This window comes from Eriocheir sinensis, chromosome 40 (genome assembly GCF_024679095.1).
Source record: "Eriocheir sinensis breed Jianghai 21 chromosome 40, ASM2467909v1, whole genome shotgun sequence".
Lineage (NCBI taxonomy): Eukaryota > Metazoa > Arthropoda > Malacostraca > Decapoda > Varunidae > Eriocheir > Eriocheir sinensis.
In genome coordinates this window covers 4,001,195-4,020,288 of record NC_066548.1, presented here as the reverse complement: position 1 = coordinate 4,020,288, position 19,094 = coordinate 4,001,195, and the positions used below count along the sequence as shown (strand labels likewise).

The 19,094-nt window shown below is 42.3% G+C and overlaps 1 long non-coding RNA gene across 1 annotated transcript in view; it reads left to right on the top strand.

Moving 5' to 3' along the window:
- The window catches only part of LOC127009236 (uncharacterized), a 180,422-nt gene that overhangs the window by 29,066 nt on the left and 132,262 nt on the right, over positions 1-19,094 (top strand). The window contains exon 2 of the long non-coding RNA XR_007761738.1: positions 16,619-16,658. This is a non-coding gene — a long non-coding RNA (uncharacterized LOC127009236). The remainder of the gene's footprint in view (positions 1-16,618; positions 16,659-19,094) is intronic.

Below are 19,094 nucleotides of genomic sequence, written 5' to 3'. Positions count from 1 at the left end.
CGAATAATAATAATAATAATAATAATAATAATAATAATAATAATAATAATAATAATAATAATAATAATATCAGGAACAAGAAAAACAACAACAAACCACAAAAATGACAGACATCAACAGCCATCACGCCAATTACAGCAACGATAAGTACAAATATACTCTGAAGAAAAACATATATCATCCCAAACCCACTTATCGAAAACTCCAACATCCTAACATTAGCCGAGATGAAAATAACAACCCAACTAAAATATACCTCGACCTACTGTTACCCCGGCGGCCAGCAAGCAGCGAGCCAACACACGACCCGTTTTTAATAAGGCAGAGGGCAGCATATTGTAAAGTGATGCGTCCCTTTCATAAGAGTTTAATAACACGCGTTGTAAATTGGGGGGACTGTTGGAGGAGGAGAGGGCGGTGGTAATGGTGGTGGTGGTGGTGGAGAATGAAGGAGGAAGGGAAGGGAGGGAGGAAGGAAGGAGGGATGGAGGAGGATAGCTAAGAGTAGAAGGGAGGAGTTTAGTAAAGGGGGGTGAGGTTGCTTGGTCCGAGTCCTTCAATTCTTAGGGTTTCAGGAGGGAGGAGGGAAATGTATAAGATAAAAAAAAGTAGGAAGGGAGGAAGGAGGGAAGGTGGGTATGTAGGAAGGAGAAGGAACATTTTAGTGAAGGGAGGGCTGGGTTTGTTTCACTCGAGTCCCTTAATTTTCAGTTTCAAAAAAGGGCGGGAAGGGGAGGTGAGGTGAGGGGACAAAGGAGAGTAAGTAGATACGAGAAAACATTGGCGATTTCTTATGACTTTAATGCTATCCTCCTCTTCCTCTTTGTTGTTTATTCTCCTTCCTCTTTTCCTCTTCTCTCTATTCGTTCTCCTGCCTCGCCTTTTTACTCTTACTTTTAAACTTTTATTTTCCTTAACTCTCTTCTGCGCTTCCGTCTATTTCTTTCCTCTGCTTCCATTTCCTCGCATCCTTCTCTGCACGTCCTTACTTTCTCATGATTCTGCCGTCCTGTCTCCTCTCTCATGTCTTTCCCCGCTTCCTCTCTCCCACTTCATCCTTGACTCTCTTTCCTGTCCCTTTCCTTCACCTCCTTTCCTTCTGTATTTGCCTCTGTCTTTTCCATGTATATATATATCTATCATTCTTCGTCCTCCATTATTAACTTCTCTCCCTTTCCAAGTTCCTCCTCTCCTTTTTCTCCTCTGCCTTTTTCCTCTTCCTTCATTCTTGATTACGCTTCATTTCCCATTTTCTTGTCTCCTTTATCTCCTCTGCCATTATCGTCTCACTCTCCCAGATTTGTTTCTTTATTCTCCCTTTCCTGTATTTTTCCTTCCATTCATTCTTGAGGTGTCCCTTTTTCCCTCCTCTTCTCTCCTTTCCCTCTTCTTCCATTCTTCTCTTGCTTGACTTTCCCTCCTCTCTCCTACTTTCCTTCTCCTTTCATCTTGTGTTGCTTTTCTTTACCTCCCGTTTTCCCTCCTTTCCTCTCATTTTTCCCTCCGTCCATTCTTGGCTCGCTTTCCGTCTCTCAACTCTTCTCTCCTCTCCTTTCCTCTCCTTCCCCTTTTTCCTCCGCTCGTCTCCTCAACTTTCCCTCTCCTTTCAATCCTGACGCCTTGCCTTTCCCTCCTCTTTTCCTTCCCTCTTTTTCCTCTCCTTTCATTTTTGACTGGCCTAACTTTTCCTCACTTTTCTCTCCTCTGCCTCTGCCCCCTCTCTCCCTCTCCCTCTCCTTTGTCTCACCGTGGACAGCACAGGTGTGGTGGCGGAGTAACAGAGTGGAGGTTAATGGTATAAACACCCTCGTTCCCGACACCACGTACACGGCAGGGAGGAAGAGAGGGAAGGGTACAGAGGGAGGGTGACGGTGAGGTGGGTAAAAATATTGTGCTTTGTGAAGGGGTAAGGAGCGCAAAAGTAGGGAGGGGAAGGATGGATTTTGACAGACAGGAAAAAAGTAAAGAAGGAAAGAGTAGAATAAGTAAAAAGGAGTGTTTGAAAGAGGTCGAAAGAGAGGAAGAAAATGAAAAGAGAGGAGCAGAAAGGACGGAGTTTGACAGACAGGAAAAAAGTAAAGAAGGAAATTGTAGAATGTGTAAAAAGGAGTGTTTGAAGAAAGTCGAAAAAGAGAAAGAAAATGGAAAGAGAGGAGAAGAAAGCAAATGGCTGGACGTACGTAGAACAAGGGAGAAGAAGGAAAGAGAGCAAAGAAAGAACAGTAAAGAGAGAATGAATGATAATAAAGAGAATTGACAGAGCTAAGAAGACATACTATAAAAAAAAAGGCCGAGGTAAAAAAGGAGAATCTGTGACCTTGAAAAAGAAGAGAAGAAAAGAGGATTTGACGGTTGTAGAAAGAGGGACAATATGGCGAGATAAAAAAAACAGGTGAGACAAGGAGTGAGATATTCGCAGAGAGGGAAAGAGAGATAAAAGGGCAAGAAAAGTAGAAAAAAAAGGTATAGGAGAGAGAGAGAGAGAGAGAGAGAGAGAGAGAGAGAGAGAGAGAGAGAGAGAGAGAGAGAGAGAGAGAGAGAGAGAGAGAGAGAGAAGGGAAGGTGTCATTGAAGGAGAAGAAAGGAAGCTAAGAGAGAGGGAAAGGAGGTGGATAATTGTGTATGTGTGTCCGAGAGAGAGAGAGTCAGATACATACAGAGACAGAGAGACAGAATATCAGCCAGCGAGCCAGGCAGCCGGAGTTCGCGTTCACGGACTACGCAGGCAACAAACAGGCTTCGCTCGATTCAGTCACACGTAGTTATCACCAGTTTGATACGAAGTAGTCCCAGCGATACCCATTGATTCTGCGAAGGCACTTATTACCAAAGGGATCTATTGGCCCCTTCACGCCTCTGTTTACTGCCCATGAATCATAGCCATAGAATACGACCGGGAGCAGAGGCGACTCGAAGGGCTGAATCTTTGTCCTTTTGCACTCGTCCCTAACGGCAGCGTCACGTACTCGCGTTGGTGGGTTCATAACGCCGTAAATAATATAAAGTTTTAAGTTTGTTTGACGATATTTATTTTTTTGCTTTAGTTTTCGCGAGGCAATGCAGTTGTTGTAGGATTTTTATTTTGTTTAGAATTTTATATATATGAGAATTTATTTTGGGATGTAACTTTATTTAGCTTGTTCTTCCAGAGGTGAGGTGAAGCGTGAAATTGTGCTTTTTTTTTATTCTTTTATGACTCGTGTGTAAATTCTGGCTTTTTTGCACTATTCATTTTTAACAAGAGGGAAAACAAATATAACTTTTATCGGCTTTATATTTAGGTTCGTTGTCTCCAAAATATATATACGTGTTTGTTTCTGTTAGATTAAATGTGTTCTTTTTTTCCTTTACTCTTGATGAATTCGAACTCAAGAGGGAAAACTGAAACAAAACTTTTATCGGCTTTATATTTAGTCTCGTTGTCTCCAAAATATATATACGTGCTTGTTTATGTTAGATTAAATGAGTTCTTTATTTCTTTTACTCTGGATGAATTCGAACTTAAGAGGGAAAAGTGAAACAGAACTTTTATCGGCTTTATATTTAGTCTCGTTGTCTCCAAAATATATATACATGTTTGTTTCTGTTACAGTAAATGTGTTCTTTATTTCTTTTACTCTGGATGAATTCGAACTTAAGAGGGAAAAGTGAAACAGAACTTTTATCGGCTTTATATTTAGTCTCGTTGTCTCCAAAATATATATACATGTTTGTTTCTGTTACAGTAAATGTGTTCTTTATTTCTTTTACTCTGGATGAATTCGAACTCAAGAGGGAAAACTGAAACAAAACTTTTATCGGCTTTATATTTAGTCTCGTTGTCTCCAAAATATATATACGTGCTTGTTTCTGTTAGAGTAAATGAGTTCTTTATTTCTTTTACTCTGGATGAATTCGAAACCTGCTTTTTTTTTTTTTTTTTTTTTTTTTTGGTTCTGATGAAAGTCTTAAGCTACAGCACAATGGTCATTTATTTTTCCGTGTCAAAATAAAGTAGTCTTATTAACTCTCTTTCGTCCTTCACTCGTGCCAAGTTTTGATTATGTCTTATTTCTTTTCAGTCTCTCTTCTTGTGCACACGCGTTTTCCAGCACAGCGCTTTCACCTGTCCAAACTTCAACGTTGCTTTTAACTTTTAGAACCGGCTATTTTTATATTTTTTCTAATAGCACTTATTGGCAAAGATTTATTTTACGTGTGTTCCCCAGTCCCTTCGCCTTCCACTCCTCCTCCTCCAACTTCTCTCTGATCTCATTCTTCTCTCCAATTTCTTTTTACATATTTTATTATACAGCACGTAAATATTTTCTTTTCGTCCGCCTCCTTTTTCTTTCCTCTCTTTTCTCATCATTTTCATTTTCCACCTCCTCCTCCTCCTCCTCCTCCTCCTCCTCCTCCTCCTCCTTCATGCGTCATTGGTCTTCCCGAGAGAAAAATGCAACACAAACTTTATTTTTGGTCGCTCTCATGATTGGAAGACTCAGACACACTACTTAAGGAAGAGGAGGAGGAGGAGGAGGAGGAGGAGGAGGAGGAGGAGGAGGACATAATCTTCTGAGGTACCCCAGGGTTTATCTCCCCCTTGAGGCGGTTCCTTTTAAGCATCTCCGTTAGTAAGACTCTTCAAAGTGATCCCTGGGGCCATTCTCTTCCTCCTCTTCCCTTCGTTTCCTTTACTATTTTTTCCATTTCCTTTACTTCCCTACCGCCACCTTTCCCTTCTCTTTTTCTCCGTTTCCCTTCCTTTCAATTCCATTAGTTTCCTTCCCTTCCCTTCCCTTCCCTTCCCTTCCTTTTCCTTTCCTTTCCTTTCCTTTCCTTTCCTTCCCTTCCCTTCCCTTTGAACTCCTTTCATTGGCCTTACTTCCCTACTTTTTCCATTCCACCTTTTCCCTTCATTTCTTTTCCGTTTAATCCCTTTCATTTCTATTACTTCCCTACTCTTCCTTTTTTTAATCTTCCCTTCATATTCCTTCCCTTCCGTTCCCTTTCTTTCTCTTCCTTTCCCTTCCCTTCCCTTTCATTTCATTTCATTTCTTTCCATTTGCTTCTATAACTACCGTTCCTTTCTTCCTTTTCCTCCTGTTTATCATAACCTCCTTCCTTTCTATCCCTTCTCTTCCCCACCTTTCCCTTCCTTCCCTTGCCTTCTCTTCCCTTACCTTTCATTTCCTTCCCTAACTCTGCATTGCCTCCTCTTCCCTGTTCTTCCCGCTTCGTTCTCTTCCCTTAAATTCTCTGTTCCCTTTTCTTCCCTCCCGCCTAATTTTTTGATGTAGGCTTTCCACGCTATTTAATATGTGTAAAGATTGTTTCTGTTCATTTTTCAAAGTGTGTGTTTTTCGATTGTGCGAGAAGGTTGAGAGTGTTGGGTAAAGTTGAGACTAACGAAAGATAATAATAATAATAATAATAATAATAATAATAATAATAATAATAATAATAATAATAATAAGTTAATAACCATCATCACCACCACCACCACCACCAACACCACCACCACCATCACCACCACCAACAACAACAACACCAATAATAATAATGATGGCAATTGTAGTTAGGCATTAGTAGTTTTTGTATTAGCAGTAAGTCACCTCTGCACCCGAAACTGACCTCTCTTTTGGCTACTCTTTACTGTTATCTAGTATGGGAGCGGCGAGTAGCGGGGTTTTTTTTTGTACTCTTTTTGTTGCCCTTGAGTCGTGTGCTTTGATGTAAAAAAAGGTGCAGAAGTGATTATTATTTCCAGGATTCACGTATTCAGTCTTCCTAAACTTAAACTGGTCATTCTTTTTTTACCAGTTGCTTCTCCTCTTCTTCTCCAACCTTTCCTGCTCAGCCGTTAGCGTGGACAACAAACATATTTATCTGCTCCACTGCTTTGGTCTGCTATGTCTGTTTGCTCCTCTCAAATAGTGTGGCATTAGATAATTTTTGCTGATATGGTTTTATTCTGACATTCTTTTTTTTTGTTTTTGTTTTGTTTGGCGTTGTTTTAAGCGTGTTCAAAAAATCTTTCGCATCCTCAAGTTTTCGTTTCTACCAACTAAAATTTGTCGTTTCGTTTTATTTCGACTGCATTCTTACACCACCCTTCTCTGTGTTTTATGTTTTATCTCCTCCTCCTCATCCCTCCTCCTCCTCCTCCTCCTCCCTCGCTCTCTTCCTCCCCCCCCCCCTCCTCCTCCCTCGCTCTCCTCCTCCTCCTCCTTCTCCTCCTCTTCCTCCTCCTCGACTTCTTCACGTTGGAAAAGAGACGACTGCGGGGACACATTATATGTCTTAAGTACCTGAACAAGCTCAGCAATGTTGATCACTCCAAACTCTTCACGCTACAAACTAACCCGAGGACAAAAAATAATGGAAAAATAATTCAAGCAAAGCGATGCAATACCGACATCGGCAGGGGTTATTTCTCGAATAGAGTTGTTCGCCACTGGAACAGCCTTCCTGCAGAAGTAGTTAGCGCAGAGACAATCAACTCCTTCAAGAAACGCATTGATCGACACTTTGCTGCCTCGGGAGTGAACTGAATGTATCCAAGAGTAGGTACACAAGTGCTTTAAATCTTCCCGCAAGCCTCCTGTGGCTGACGGATTGATTAAATCACTGAAAGCAGGCAGCCTTGTAATGAGCCAACAGGCTTTCTGTTGCCTGCTCGTCCATGTTTCCATGTTTCTTCCTGCTCTTTCTTCTCCGCCACCTCCTTCGTCTCCCCTTCCTCATCTGTCTCCCCTTCCTCCTCCTCCTCCTCCTCTTCCTCCTCCTCCATTCCTGCCAATACCGCCTCCAGCACTAACACAACACACATTTTCGTTTTCTGCCACCCCCGGCTGCCGCTTCTCTTATCTCTACTTATATATTCTTTCCCGGCATTAGAGAATCTTTGGGTGCCTCGTGGCGGACGCGGGTAACATGTCGACCTGGTGAATGATGCAGCCGCCTGGGTGAGAGGGGAAGGCGAGGAGGCGTGCAGGCATACAGGGCGTAGGTGGCTGGCGGAGGAATGGAGATATTGGGTGGAAATAACAAACAAGCCAGTGGATGTGGATGAATTTGAAACAGCTGGCAGGAAGGACAAGGTGGAGATAACGGGCAGCTGTAATCGAATAAGGGAAAGGAAAGAGAGTAAAGGAACAAAAACAAAACTCGTGAGATTCCCAAACTACCTGGATTCGTTACCTGAATGTAATACGTGAGAAAAGCAGTGTACAGTTTCCTCTTGTCCCTCCCTTCCCTGCGGTACACGGGTGCGAAAAGAAAGAAACTATTTGTATACGAAGAATGATGTGATATTTTCCCACGACCGAAATAAATCAAATTCCTTGCAGTGTAGAATAGAGGATCCCAGCGTGCAGCCAGCCAGTCCTCCAGCCGGTGCGGAGTGCTCGTCACTCACTCACGCGTTAAAGTTATTGCGAGGATCACAGACAAATTGAAAATGAGGGGACAGTCTGTCGAGAGAGGATTATTCAACTCATTCATCTTACGTGGTTGTGGAAATACTGAAAAGAAAGCTATGCAAGTATGTTTTGAATGGGATAATGCGTTAATTTAGTCCATTCCCTTATAACACTTTTCGATTTAAGAGAAAAAATTGTGGTAGTATTATTTTTTTTGCTTTGATTTTTGCTTAGTTTTTGTTTGCAGGTGTGTTGTTGTAATTCATTCATCATAATGGAGCGAAAACATCAAACTCTAAACAAAATACAAGAAAATATACTGACAAACATAAACGTGCGCTTGAAACACAAACAGGTAGACAAAGAAGCTCAAAAAAGACAAGGACAAAATGGATATACCGATAATTCTTTCTTAATCCACGAAAGAGCATATTGACTCAGACGCTCACCGTGTCATTTTCTGGGAAGAGACCGCTGCCTCGTGATAACAGACGGATGGGGAGCGGCGGAGGGGCGACAACACGCACCTCGTTCCCTCCTTCCTTTGTCCCTGCAAATGTTGAGGTGGGAAGAGAGGGAGAAAGAAGAGGAGGAAAGACCTGTGCCATATGTCGTCATGAATAAAAATGTCAGTGCTTTTTTTTTCCCTCAATGTTTTTTTCGGTTAATTGTGAATTGCATTTATTTTAGCTTAGTTTCATTCATTTATAGTCCTGCGGTTTCCAGACATCTTATATTTGTACCTCAGTAACATTTAGTGAGAGTGAAACATGTTTGCATAATATATTTTATTATTTTCCTGCAGTGATGCCAAATGGATACAGGTATTCCTTTAATGTTTTGAGAAAGTACGTCTTCCTATCTATGGTTAATAAGGAGTGGGGCTCAGGGAGTGTGGAAGGAGGCCTGGAAACATGGAAGGACAGGCAACGGAAAGCTTTTTGGCTCATTACGAGGTTGTCCTCTCAAGTGATCTAATCTGCTCGACAGTCACGTCATGCCAGCAGAGCAGAAGAAACTGTGGTAACCCGGATGTCACGCTGTCCTGTGTGTTCCTACTTAACCTCCCTCCCTCCCTCCCCACCATCCTCCCTCCCTTTGTCTCTACCTACCTAACCCCCCATGCAGTTGAGGGATGTTTGGCATAACAGTCGTTTATCTATATTATTATGTTAGTCGTGTTTTTTTTATGTGTACCCACCCACCTCGAATAGGGTTGTTTGGGGTGACTGAGTCTGATGTTTTTTTGTATGCTGAGTTAGTGTGTTTTGTGCGGAGTCTTGTGTTTTTGGACTTTTTGGGTGTTTACGTGTTTCGTTTTTATTACGGGCGTTTATATGTTTCGTTTTTATTACGGGCGTTTACGTGTTTCGTTTTTATTACGGGTGTTTACGTGTTTCGTTTTTATTACGGGTGTTTACGTGTTTCGTTTTTATTACGGGCGTTTACGTGTTTCGTTTTGTTTACGGGCGTTTACGTGTTTCGTTTTTATTACGGGCGTTTACGTGTTTCGTTTTGTTTACGGGCGTTTACGTGTTTCGTTTTTATTACGGGCGTTTACGTGTTTCGTTTTGTTTACGGGCGTGTGTTTTACGGGCGTGCTGTTTACGGGCGTCTAATTGGCGGGTATTTAATTCGGGATGTCTCGGGGACGATGCCGAGGTGGAGGAGGCCTCTTCCGTGAAGGTGTCGCCGGCCTGCACCGCTGCTGGGCTAGGGCCGGCAGCCTCCTCCTCTTCGGGCCCCGCGTTAGAGACATCCTCGTCCGCCTCAAGGTTTCCATTGAAAACTTGAGACGCCGCAAACGTTAACCGGAATATTAAAATCGATGAACTAAGTGATGAAAGACGTTGGTGCAGTGTTTGTAAGTTTTGAGATGGACGTGAAAGATGGAGTGAAGAGAAGGAACCCTGCCGCCACCACCCCTCTTTCCACTGCTTCCTTAAAATGGTGAATTTCCACGCAGCAATTCCGCCATCTAATGCTTCCCTTCTTTGGATGAGGAGGAGGAGGATGAGAAGGAAAGAACATATACCCGAGGGTGTGTTAGGGGGAGAGTGATAACCAAAAGGTGTGAGGATGAGGGCGAACTGAGGTGGAAGAGTGCAACATAAGAGCTTGGGGAGGGATGGGAAAGGAACTGCATAAGGTAATATAGTGAAAATAATGTGTTTGAGTTTGTGCGATGGACACAGCGCACCCTAGTAACTGAGGTTATGAAGGAGAAAAGAATATATGGGTGCAGTGATGTCGGAATCAAGGTACGTAAAAGGAGGAGGATAAGGAAAACGAAGCATCAAGAGGGTGGATTTGAGAAAGGAACGGCAGGAAGTGATAAAAGTGTGTTGGAGTGTTGTGATGTGTTGGACGCATGCCGCAGTAGTGAGGTGAAGTAGGAGGGAGAAATAAGAGGTGCAGCAGTGGTGTAGGAAAAGAAGGGGAACTGAAGTATTTGTGTAGTTCATGTGTATTGCCAAAACGCATAGGTTGGAAAAGTTAAGTAGCAGTAGACCGAGTAGAGCAGAGGGGTACAGGAGTGAAGGTACAGAAGGAGCTTGTAACATATCGGAGACAGTGTGAAAGGGCAAAGGCGTTAAAGAAGAGTAAGGAGTCATTACGAGTAGGTACAGAAGGAGCTTGTAACATATCGGAGACAGTGTGAAAGGGCAAAGGCGTTAAAGAAGAGTAAGGAGTCATTATATACAAGTGTTCCTTCAGCATAAGAAACCCCACACGGCCTCACTCTTCTCTTTAAATCGATATCAGTTCCTCTAATGATCTAATCCATCTCTCGCCTGAACACCCTCACATATGTCAGTCTTACTCCTTATTTGATTATAGGGGTTACTTTTCCTCACATTTGCTCTTTCATATGGTAAAAGATGGGAAAAAAGACCTAAAATAAAATAAAAATACTTTCCTATATCGTATTATCAAGACTTTTCACAACTTGCCACAAAGGGGAAAACCAAATCATGTCAGTTGCTAATTTCTCCAACCAACACTACTCCAGCCTTCAACACACACAATCCCTCCCAACCAACACCCCAACTCTTCACACCTCAACACTTAGAAGGGATTACTCAGCATGCTTCTCCAACAAACAGCCGCTGGTCACGGATTGCACCAAAAAGACGCCACACCATACTCACGAAAGGAAGATGGGGGGAAGCAAGGGAGGAAATAATGGAGAAGAGAGAGGAATAGGAGTGCGAAGGAGAGGGGAGAGAGAATGAGAGTAAAGGAGGTTTGGAGAACGAAAAGAGTTTGGGATAAGAGATGAATGGGAGGGAGAGACGTCGAGGGTGGAGAGTAAGAAAGGAACAGGAGAGTAAGAAAGAGAGGAGATGGGTGTGAGGAGACATTTTTAGGAACAATGGAGCAAGGAGAGGGAGAGAGGCGAGGCACTCGTATGCATGGGGATAGAAAGCTGGGTAATGGAAGAACGAGAGAGAAAAATAAGAGGCGAGATTGGTAAGACGACAGGGTACGGTGAATAAGCTATAAATAAGGAGATGAAAGAATATATAAGTAGACTTGGGGAGACGAGGAGAGTGGGGAGTTGGAGAGCAGCAGGAAGAAGGTCAAAAGTCGATAGGAACAAAGGTAGAAGAGAGGGAGCGAGTCGCGTGCCTTGTAAGAATTCTGCAGGAGGGGAAGGATACTTAAGTAGTGGTGCAGGGGTGGGGATGTCATGTTACCAGTGTCATCATGTATCGTTGGTCTGATTCTTTGTCTGTGTGTGAAGGAGGGATGGAGTGGATTTGATAAGGGAGGGAAGGAAGGTGATTGATAATGAAAGTGTTCCGTGTTGTCTCGAATTTCTTCCTCAACATCTTTATTTGCATTTTTATTCTGATTACCATTGGCGTCGCAGAGTGCATGACAGACTCGTCTTTCATGCACTCCTCCGTTATTTATCTCCACCGAATGATGTTGATTTTCTGACATATTCTTGATAGTCACGTGTTTGGAAGTGTCTCTGAAGGTGTGTGTGTGGGATGTGTCAGGGTATGTGGGTGGATGCGTGGGATGTGTGTCTTGCTTTTCTATTTATTTTCTACCTCGAAGAATATTTATTTTTGCATGATATTTTGCTGTGTTCTTCCCCTCCAACCTTCTGCTTTCTTAGTCACACGTATCATTTCTTACCTTTATATATTTCTGTTCTTTTATGCTTCCTCGGTCTCTCTGTCTGTCTCTCTGCCTGCCTGCCTGTTTGTCTGTCTCTCTTTCTCTTTTTCTCTCAGTCTTTATTTATGTCTGTCTGTCTTCATCTCTCTCTCTCTCTCTCTCTTATGCTCGCTCTGGCCATGCTATTCCTTCCTTTTCCCTTGTTTTTCTCTCCTTTTCTTTCTTCCGCTTCCTCCATTTCATCTTTCAATCCTATTCTCTCGTGCTTTGCTTCCTCCAACCTTTCTTTCTCCTGGTTCTTTCTTTTTTCTCTTTCTTTTCGCTCCTTGCCTCCTCTGCTTTTTCCTTCCTACACTTACTCATTCTCTCTCTCCTTTCCTCTATCCCTTCCTTCTCTCTCTCTCTTGTCTGGCTGTCCGTCTATCCTTTCCTCTGTCTTTCTGTCCGTCTATCATCTCTCTGTCTGTTCGCCTGTCTTTCTCTCTCTCTGTATTTCCGTCTATCCTTCCGTCTTTCTCTGCCTGTCTGTCCGTCTATCCACTCCTCTTTTCCTTCTCCCACGTCGTGTATCGCTAAGGAAAGGTATATTTCTTTTCCTTTCACTGTCTGTTTTTTTTTTATATTTTTTCTTATGCTTCTCCTTCCATCCGTCGATCCGTCTCCGTTCCGATATTCCAAAGTCTCTCTCTCTCTCTCTCTCTCTCTCCTGGGTTTTCTATTTTTCCTTGGATTTTCTTGTTTCTTTGATATATGTTTTTTGATCCGGGACTCACGGTGGGAGAGAGAGAGAGAGAGAGAGAGAGAGAGAGAGAGAGAGAGAGAGAGAGAGTTGGGGGGCGGTGTTTTCATTATTTTAAGCTGTTTTTAGAAGCCTCAAAGCATCGTCACCCTCCCTCTGCCTCCTCCTCCTCCTCCTCCTCCTCCTCTACGTTCTCCTTCTCCTCCTCACTCTCTTTGTCCTCTTTCTCGTAGCCGACAGAAAGACAGACAGACAGACAGACAGACAGATGAAAGAAATGTCACAATTTTTATTTTTTATTTTTTATCAGTTTCGTAAAAGGTTATCAGTCCGTCCCCACTCCCTCTCATTTACCTTTTATCATCCATCTACCTGGTTATGTGTATCTAGTATCTATTTTAATATAACTAATTCCCTTTATCTATCTTGCAACCTAAATATGTCTAAGTACTCATTTGCCTACTTATCTACGTTATCTGTCAGTATACTATGTTATCTGTCAGTCTGTGTATCTATCTGTGCAAATCTAACTATTATTCGATGACGTGTTTTTTTCGCGTGTGTAGCCGCGTGTTTTATTCACTCACGACGCTGGATGAGCCTTGTCGTCCTGAATAATAGGTCGTTCGTGTCGTCCTCCTGTCTAGCCGCCCTTCATTCCTCCGTCCTTCCTGCAGCTCCTGTCTGGTATTTTTTTTCTGTTCCTTCATTCTCGTCGTACTGGTGTCGTGCATTGTTCATTACCACCAGAAGGAGAGGGAGGGAGGGAGCGCGTGAGTGAGAGAGCATAGCGAGAGAAAAAAGAGAGAAAATGGAGAGGAAAAGAAATGGGAGAGAAAAGGGAGAGAAACAGGAGAGGGAAGGGTGAGAAAAGGGAGAGAAGAGAGAGAGAGAGAGAGAGAGAGAGAGAGAGAGAGAGAGAGAGAGAGAGAGACGTAGATAATCATGACTTACTAATGCGGAAGAAAGGTCACCATGAGGAACGGAATTTCTGATCGTGAACTTTTGGGGACGAATATTTTTGCATCTGTTACTCTGCTGTGTACTAGAAGTGTGTGTGTGTGTGTGTGTGTGTGTGTGTGTGTGTGTGTGTGTGTGTGTGTGTATTTACCTAGTTGTGTTTACCTAGTTGTAGTTTTACAGGGCGTGGGCTTTACGCTCGTGTGATCCCGTCTCCGTATCTACATTTATCCAACTTTTCCTTAAAGCTTTGCACACTCCTCGCTGATACTTCATCCTCACTTAGTCTGTTCCACTTAGTCTGTGTGTGTTCGTGTGTGTGTGTCTGCATAAGAATAAAAAAGCTAAATATCAGTTTCAGTTTGTAGGTTTATTTTATTTTTTTCCCCTTCAGTCATTTCTTTCAAATCATCCATTTTATTCTCCTGTTTTGTTGTGGTGTTTCTTTCTGTCACTGTCAGTCCTGCACTCTTTTTCTTTGCCTCAATATTTACTCCTATATTTTCCTTTCCTTTCCCCTCTGCCCTCAATATAAACTCCATTCTTTTCCCATCAGCACTCTCCCCTTCTTCACTCAGCTCTCTCGTTCCTTTTTCCTTCCTTTTTCTCCCATCCTCTCTCACTCTTCACTCTCTCGGTCTTTCTTTTCCATCGCAAGTTCATATTCTCATCGAGCAATTTCTCCTTCAGTTTTTCAATATTTTTTAAAGCATTTTGAGCAGTTACGTTTGGTCACGATGTAGTCAGAGAAAAACGGATGAGACGAGCTTACCATACATAGGCTTACGGAGGTGGAAAAGGGAGGCACAGGAAGGCTAAGCAAAAAAATAAAAGGAAGATCTTGATGAAAAGTGAAGTAGGGGAATGAATGGAAAATATTTGATTACTTGATAGTATTGTGGAAAGAAAGTGATTTGAAATGAGCGGCACGTTGTTATCACACCTAAACCACAAAGGAATATATTATGAAAGCAGGAAAGAGAGAGAGGAAGGTTAAAAGAGAATGTGTATTGAGTCTCAGGAGCAGTAAATAGCGGGCTTTTTTTTAATATTTTCCTGTACGCCCTTGAACTGTCTCCTTAGCTGTAAAAAAAATGAGACGGAAAATGCAAAATAATACAAATAAATGGAAGTGTACGGCTCTTGGAAATATGATAAAAAAAGAGATAAAAACAAAGACTAGTGAAGCAGTGACAAGAAGGAAAGAAAGGAAGCAAGAGCGGCCTTTTTCCTAATGTTTTTCCTTCCTCCAGCGACTATCGAAAAGGTAATATTAAGACGCCAATGTAACAAAATATGGCGTTTGCTTCGTACACAAATTCTGTTTTCATTAAAGTAGCAACATTGAGCCCATTCATGTCCCTCCCTCACATCCCTTGGCCTGACGTCACTTGCTATAAAAACTAAGGAAAACTGGAGAAGTAAAAGGACTGGAAGTGAAATGTTAGCGTTGTCATGTGAGGTAAACACGGGCATGGATACCAACCGCCCCTCTCTCCTTCCTCTCCCATCTTTCCCACCCTACCACCAGCACCTTCAACCTCCTCCATCAATACTACAGTTATTTATGGGCAAGAAATGGTGGTGCTTGTATACGCATTCTTCTGTTGCTTATTTAGACTAGACTGCAGTGTATTTTTTTTTCTTTTCTTCTGAGTAGGTAGTCTTCAGGCACACGGGTGATTAAAAGTGTGATGACGTCTTTACACACACACACACACACACACACACACACACACACACACACACACACACACACACACACACACACGGTCATCGCGTTACCTCCGCCACCACCACCATACACACGCACACCTACACACGTACACACAGGAATAAGCGACATTATGTACGTTCTGAATGTCGTGGGTTCACCAGAAAGAGATAATCTGAGGTGATACGTGTGCACACCACCCGTTCACACACACACACACACACACACACACACACACACACACACACAGACACACATGCAAACACAGTCTCTGCTTCACAAATGTATAGATGTTCACTAAATCATTTTCCGGCCGTAAATTTGGCACAAGAATGGCGGAATGGTTATATAAAAGAACGAAATATAAATGTAGTTCTGACACCATAGTATAATGTTTTTCAGGATTCGGAGGTTGGATTTATATATTTACTGGTCTTTGAATTCTCTCTATAGAAGAAAGTAAGCGACCTTCCATTTTTTTTTACATTGTCTCACTCACTATCAAACAATCACCAAACAAACAAAACAAAAAACAAAACAATCAAACAATAACCAAACAATAGACAAAAAAAAACAGTAACCAACAATAGCCAAACAATAAACAAAACAGCACCAACAACAACCAACCAGTATCTTCCACGTTATTTCCTCTTTTTTTATCCGACATTTTTTTTTTGTTTGATCCGTGTTCTCAAAAAAAAAAAAAAAAAAAAAAAAAACTATCCATGTCATATTTGAATCATGTCTCGTAAATATGTATTGAAGTGTCTGTTGTTGCTAAAGAATCTTGGTATACATAAAAGAAAGTAGAAAAGTTTTTGAAACCTCTCAGTCACATCTCTTTGTTACTATGCATGTCTGTCTGTCTGTCTGTCTGTTTGTTTGTTTGTTTGTTATTCATTTTGTCAGTCAGTCAGTCAGTCAGTCAGTCTGTCTCTCTGGCTCAGTGTCTCTTTGCCCTTTCTCTCTCTCTCTCTCTCTCTCTCTCTCTCTCTCTCTCTCTCTCTCTCTCTCTCTCTCTCTCTCTCTCTCTCATTCACCATCATAGAGATAAATTACCGTTAAGCTTTTTGTTCGCCTATATTTAATACACGCGGCAGCCAATGGCACTAACAAATTTCCGCGCGTGTGTTTGCTCATTGAATAATAAATAAAACGCACGCCCGGACTTTAATTCACACGGCAATGCACGTTCATGTAAATAAAGTGCAGATATTTCCTGTTTTAGTTTTCACATGTTGCCAAATAAATGGACAGAAGCCTGCACCTGCGCAAACACATATGTAGACCCCTAGCGCTGACACACACACACACACACACACACACACACACACACACACACACACACACACACACACACACACACACATTGTAGCACCTGGTGACGGCAAAAAATATTCTTCATTATATTGTTTAATGGTCCCTTTTCGTGTGTGTGTGTGTGTGTGTGTCTGTGTGTGTGTGTCTTTGTGTGCGTTATCTTTATGTGCATGCAGTTGTACTTTCACATAAGAGTTATAATCCCAGTCTCTTATTCGATGATCATATATTAGTTTTGGGTTTACTTAATATGTTTGCGTGTGACGTTCTCCTCGACCAGCATTGTATATATCTTTTGTTGTTGCTGTTTGTGTAGGCGTGATATATATAAGCTATTATTGTCTGCAGATCCATCGCTGAGGTCAAAGGATCGATCCCCCAGCACCGAGTGAGTACATTCATTGCTTTATCGTTCTTTTTTTTTTATAGCCGATGGACTACAATGAAAAATCTATCATGACCATTCTTGACATATATGCAGTTTGAAAAGCGTGTCAGTGGTATGGTTAGTTTCACCTCGTCAGGTTATACATTGTAGTTTTCCGTCCCTGTTAAAAATATATAGTCCAAGTAAAGAAGTACATAGTCCGTATAACGCCGGGTAAGGGGAAATGTGCGTAGCGATAGCAAGACCAGAGACTGAATGAACAGTTTATGATTGGAGGAGAAGAGCAGTGTGGATCTGGGGGATCGTTTGGGCTGGGGAAGAGGCATGCAATCTGGGGACACACCGTAGAAACTTATGAGATGTTATACAGTGGAGAGAGAGACACCGAGATGGCTCAAGCTGGAGTAGTAATAACTGCTGGTTTAGGATATGTAAAGGGGCTCTTACACTGGGCAAATTTTCCGTGGATCTTCAATCAAACTACGATTTCCGCTGGCGTGGTTCTCATTTGTTTCTTGTTATTGCTGCTGCTGATGATGGCAAGTAATACCGTCGTCCTTCGGTGAAATCTGCCGTAGCTTTGGAAGATCGTGGACACGTCAGAAAACCACGGAAATATGAGAACCACGCCAGCGGAAATCGTGGTTTGACTGAAGATCCACGGAAAATTTGCCCAGTGTAATAGCCCTTTAAGTTAGTCCTCATCTTGTCTCACCTTGCACCAGTTAGTAGGTAAAGAACACAGGTACCTTGGCAGCCCACTAGGAGAGATGATGGGTAGACCTTTAGCTGTGTGATGAACTTACGGAACCCTTAACCAGACTTCCGGACAGTAATTTGAGTTTGGGTTCAATTCACTTCTCTTCCCACTCATGTCCTTCGCCTCCTTCTGCCTCCTCTTCATCCTTCGCGTTCAAGTGTTTGTTATGTCCGTTATGTTTTTAATAGAACTAATTATCATTCCTCTGTTGCTGTGCTGGTTTATTTTTTTTCCTCCTCCTTTTCTTATTTCCTAGTATGGTCTTTCTCGATTTTGTCCTTCTCCTTGTCCTCGTCTTCGTCTTTCGTTTCCTCGTCCTCTTTTTCTTCCCCTTTTCATCGTCCTCGTTTCCCTTTTCCTCGGTCTTATTTTCCTCGTTCTCTTTCTCGTCCCCTTTTCCCTCCTCGCCTTTGTCCTCATCATTTTCCTCGTCCTCGTCCATTTCCTCGTCCTCTTTCTTAACACCCTTACCTCGTCCTCTTTCTCGTCCTGTTTTCCTCGTCCTCTTCCTCATCCTCGTTCTTGCCTCTATTTTTTCTCGTCCTTGTCCTCCTCGTATTTTTCTGCCTCCTCTCTCTCTCTCTCTCTCCTCCTCCTCGAGCACACCTAGACACACCTGAGCCTCCTTGATGAGGTCCTATTTAATTGGAGGTGATGGCATGTTCTTGTACTTAATGTTTTCAGCTTATTTTTCTTTCATTATTCTCTCTCTCTCTCTCTCTCTCTCTCTCTCTCTCTCTCTCTCTCTCTCTCTCTCTCTCTCTCTCTCTCTCTCTCTCTCTCATTAAATATTAGTTTTTTGCCCATTTTCTTGTATATTTGCGTTCGTATTCTTGATAATTTATTTGTTATCAATATTTTTTCATTCTTTCTCTTATTTTCTTCATTTACTTTATTTTCCTTTCATTAATGTTTATATATATATATTTTTTTTTTCAATTTTCTTGAATTCGCTTGCAGTCGTATTCTCATTAATTTATTTATTATCCAGTTTTTTTCTTTCTCTTTAATTCAAGTTTTTTTTGTTGTATAGATTTTCCTCTCGCTTGTTTCACTTCCTCCTTTATTCCTCTTTTCTACGTATTCACTTTGCTACTCGTTTCGGTGACTCGCTTCTGCCCTTTTTCTCCTCTTCCCTCCCCTCTCCTCTCCTCCGCCACGCCTCTGTTTCGCTACATTTTCCCCCCTTAGTGTTCTGCCTCTTCTCGCTTCCCTCATATTTTTGGCGTTCTATTTCCTGTCCTGGCCATTCTGCTGTCCTCTTTATCGCTTTTGATGTTGATTTTCTCTCTCTCTCTCTCTCTCTCTCTCTCTCTCTCTCTCTCTCTCTCTCTCTCTCTCTCTCTCTCTCTCTCTCTCTCTCTCTCTCTCTCTCTCTCTCTCTCTCTCTCTCTCTCTCTCTCTCTCTCTCGTCGGGATAACACTGTCGGTGGCACATATTTCACGTAAGTACCGTCGGGAAGTGCCTTTCGGGGCGGTTCTTTTTCATTCATGTGACACTTCCGGTCGAAGGAGAGAAGCAAGGATGAGGGGGAAGAGGAGGAAAGACTGGAGGAGAGGAGGAGAGGAGGAGGAGAGGAAGGAAGGAGCGGGGCAGCAACAGAGGTAAAGAGGCAAGTGAGAGAGACTTTGGATCCAGGAGTAAAGAGGAATGAAGGGAGAAGAGGATGGAGGAA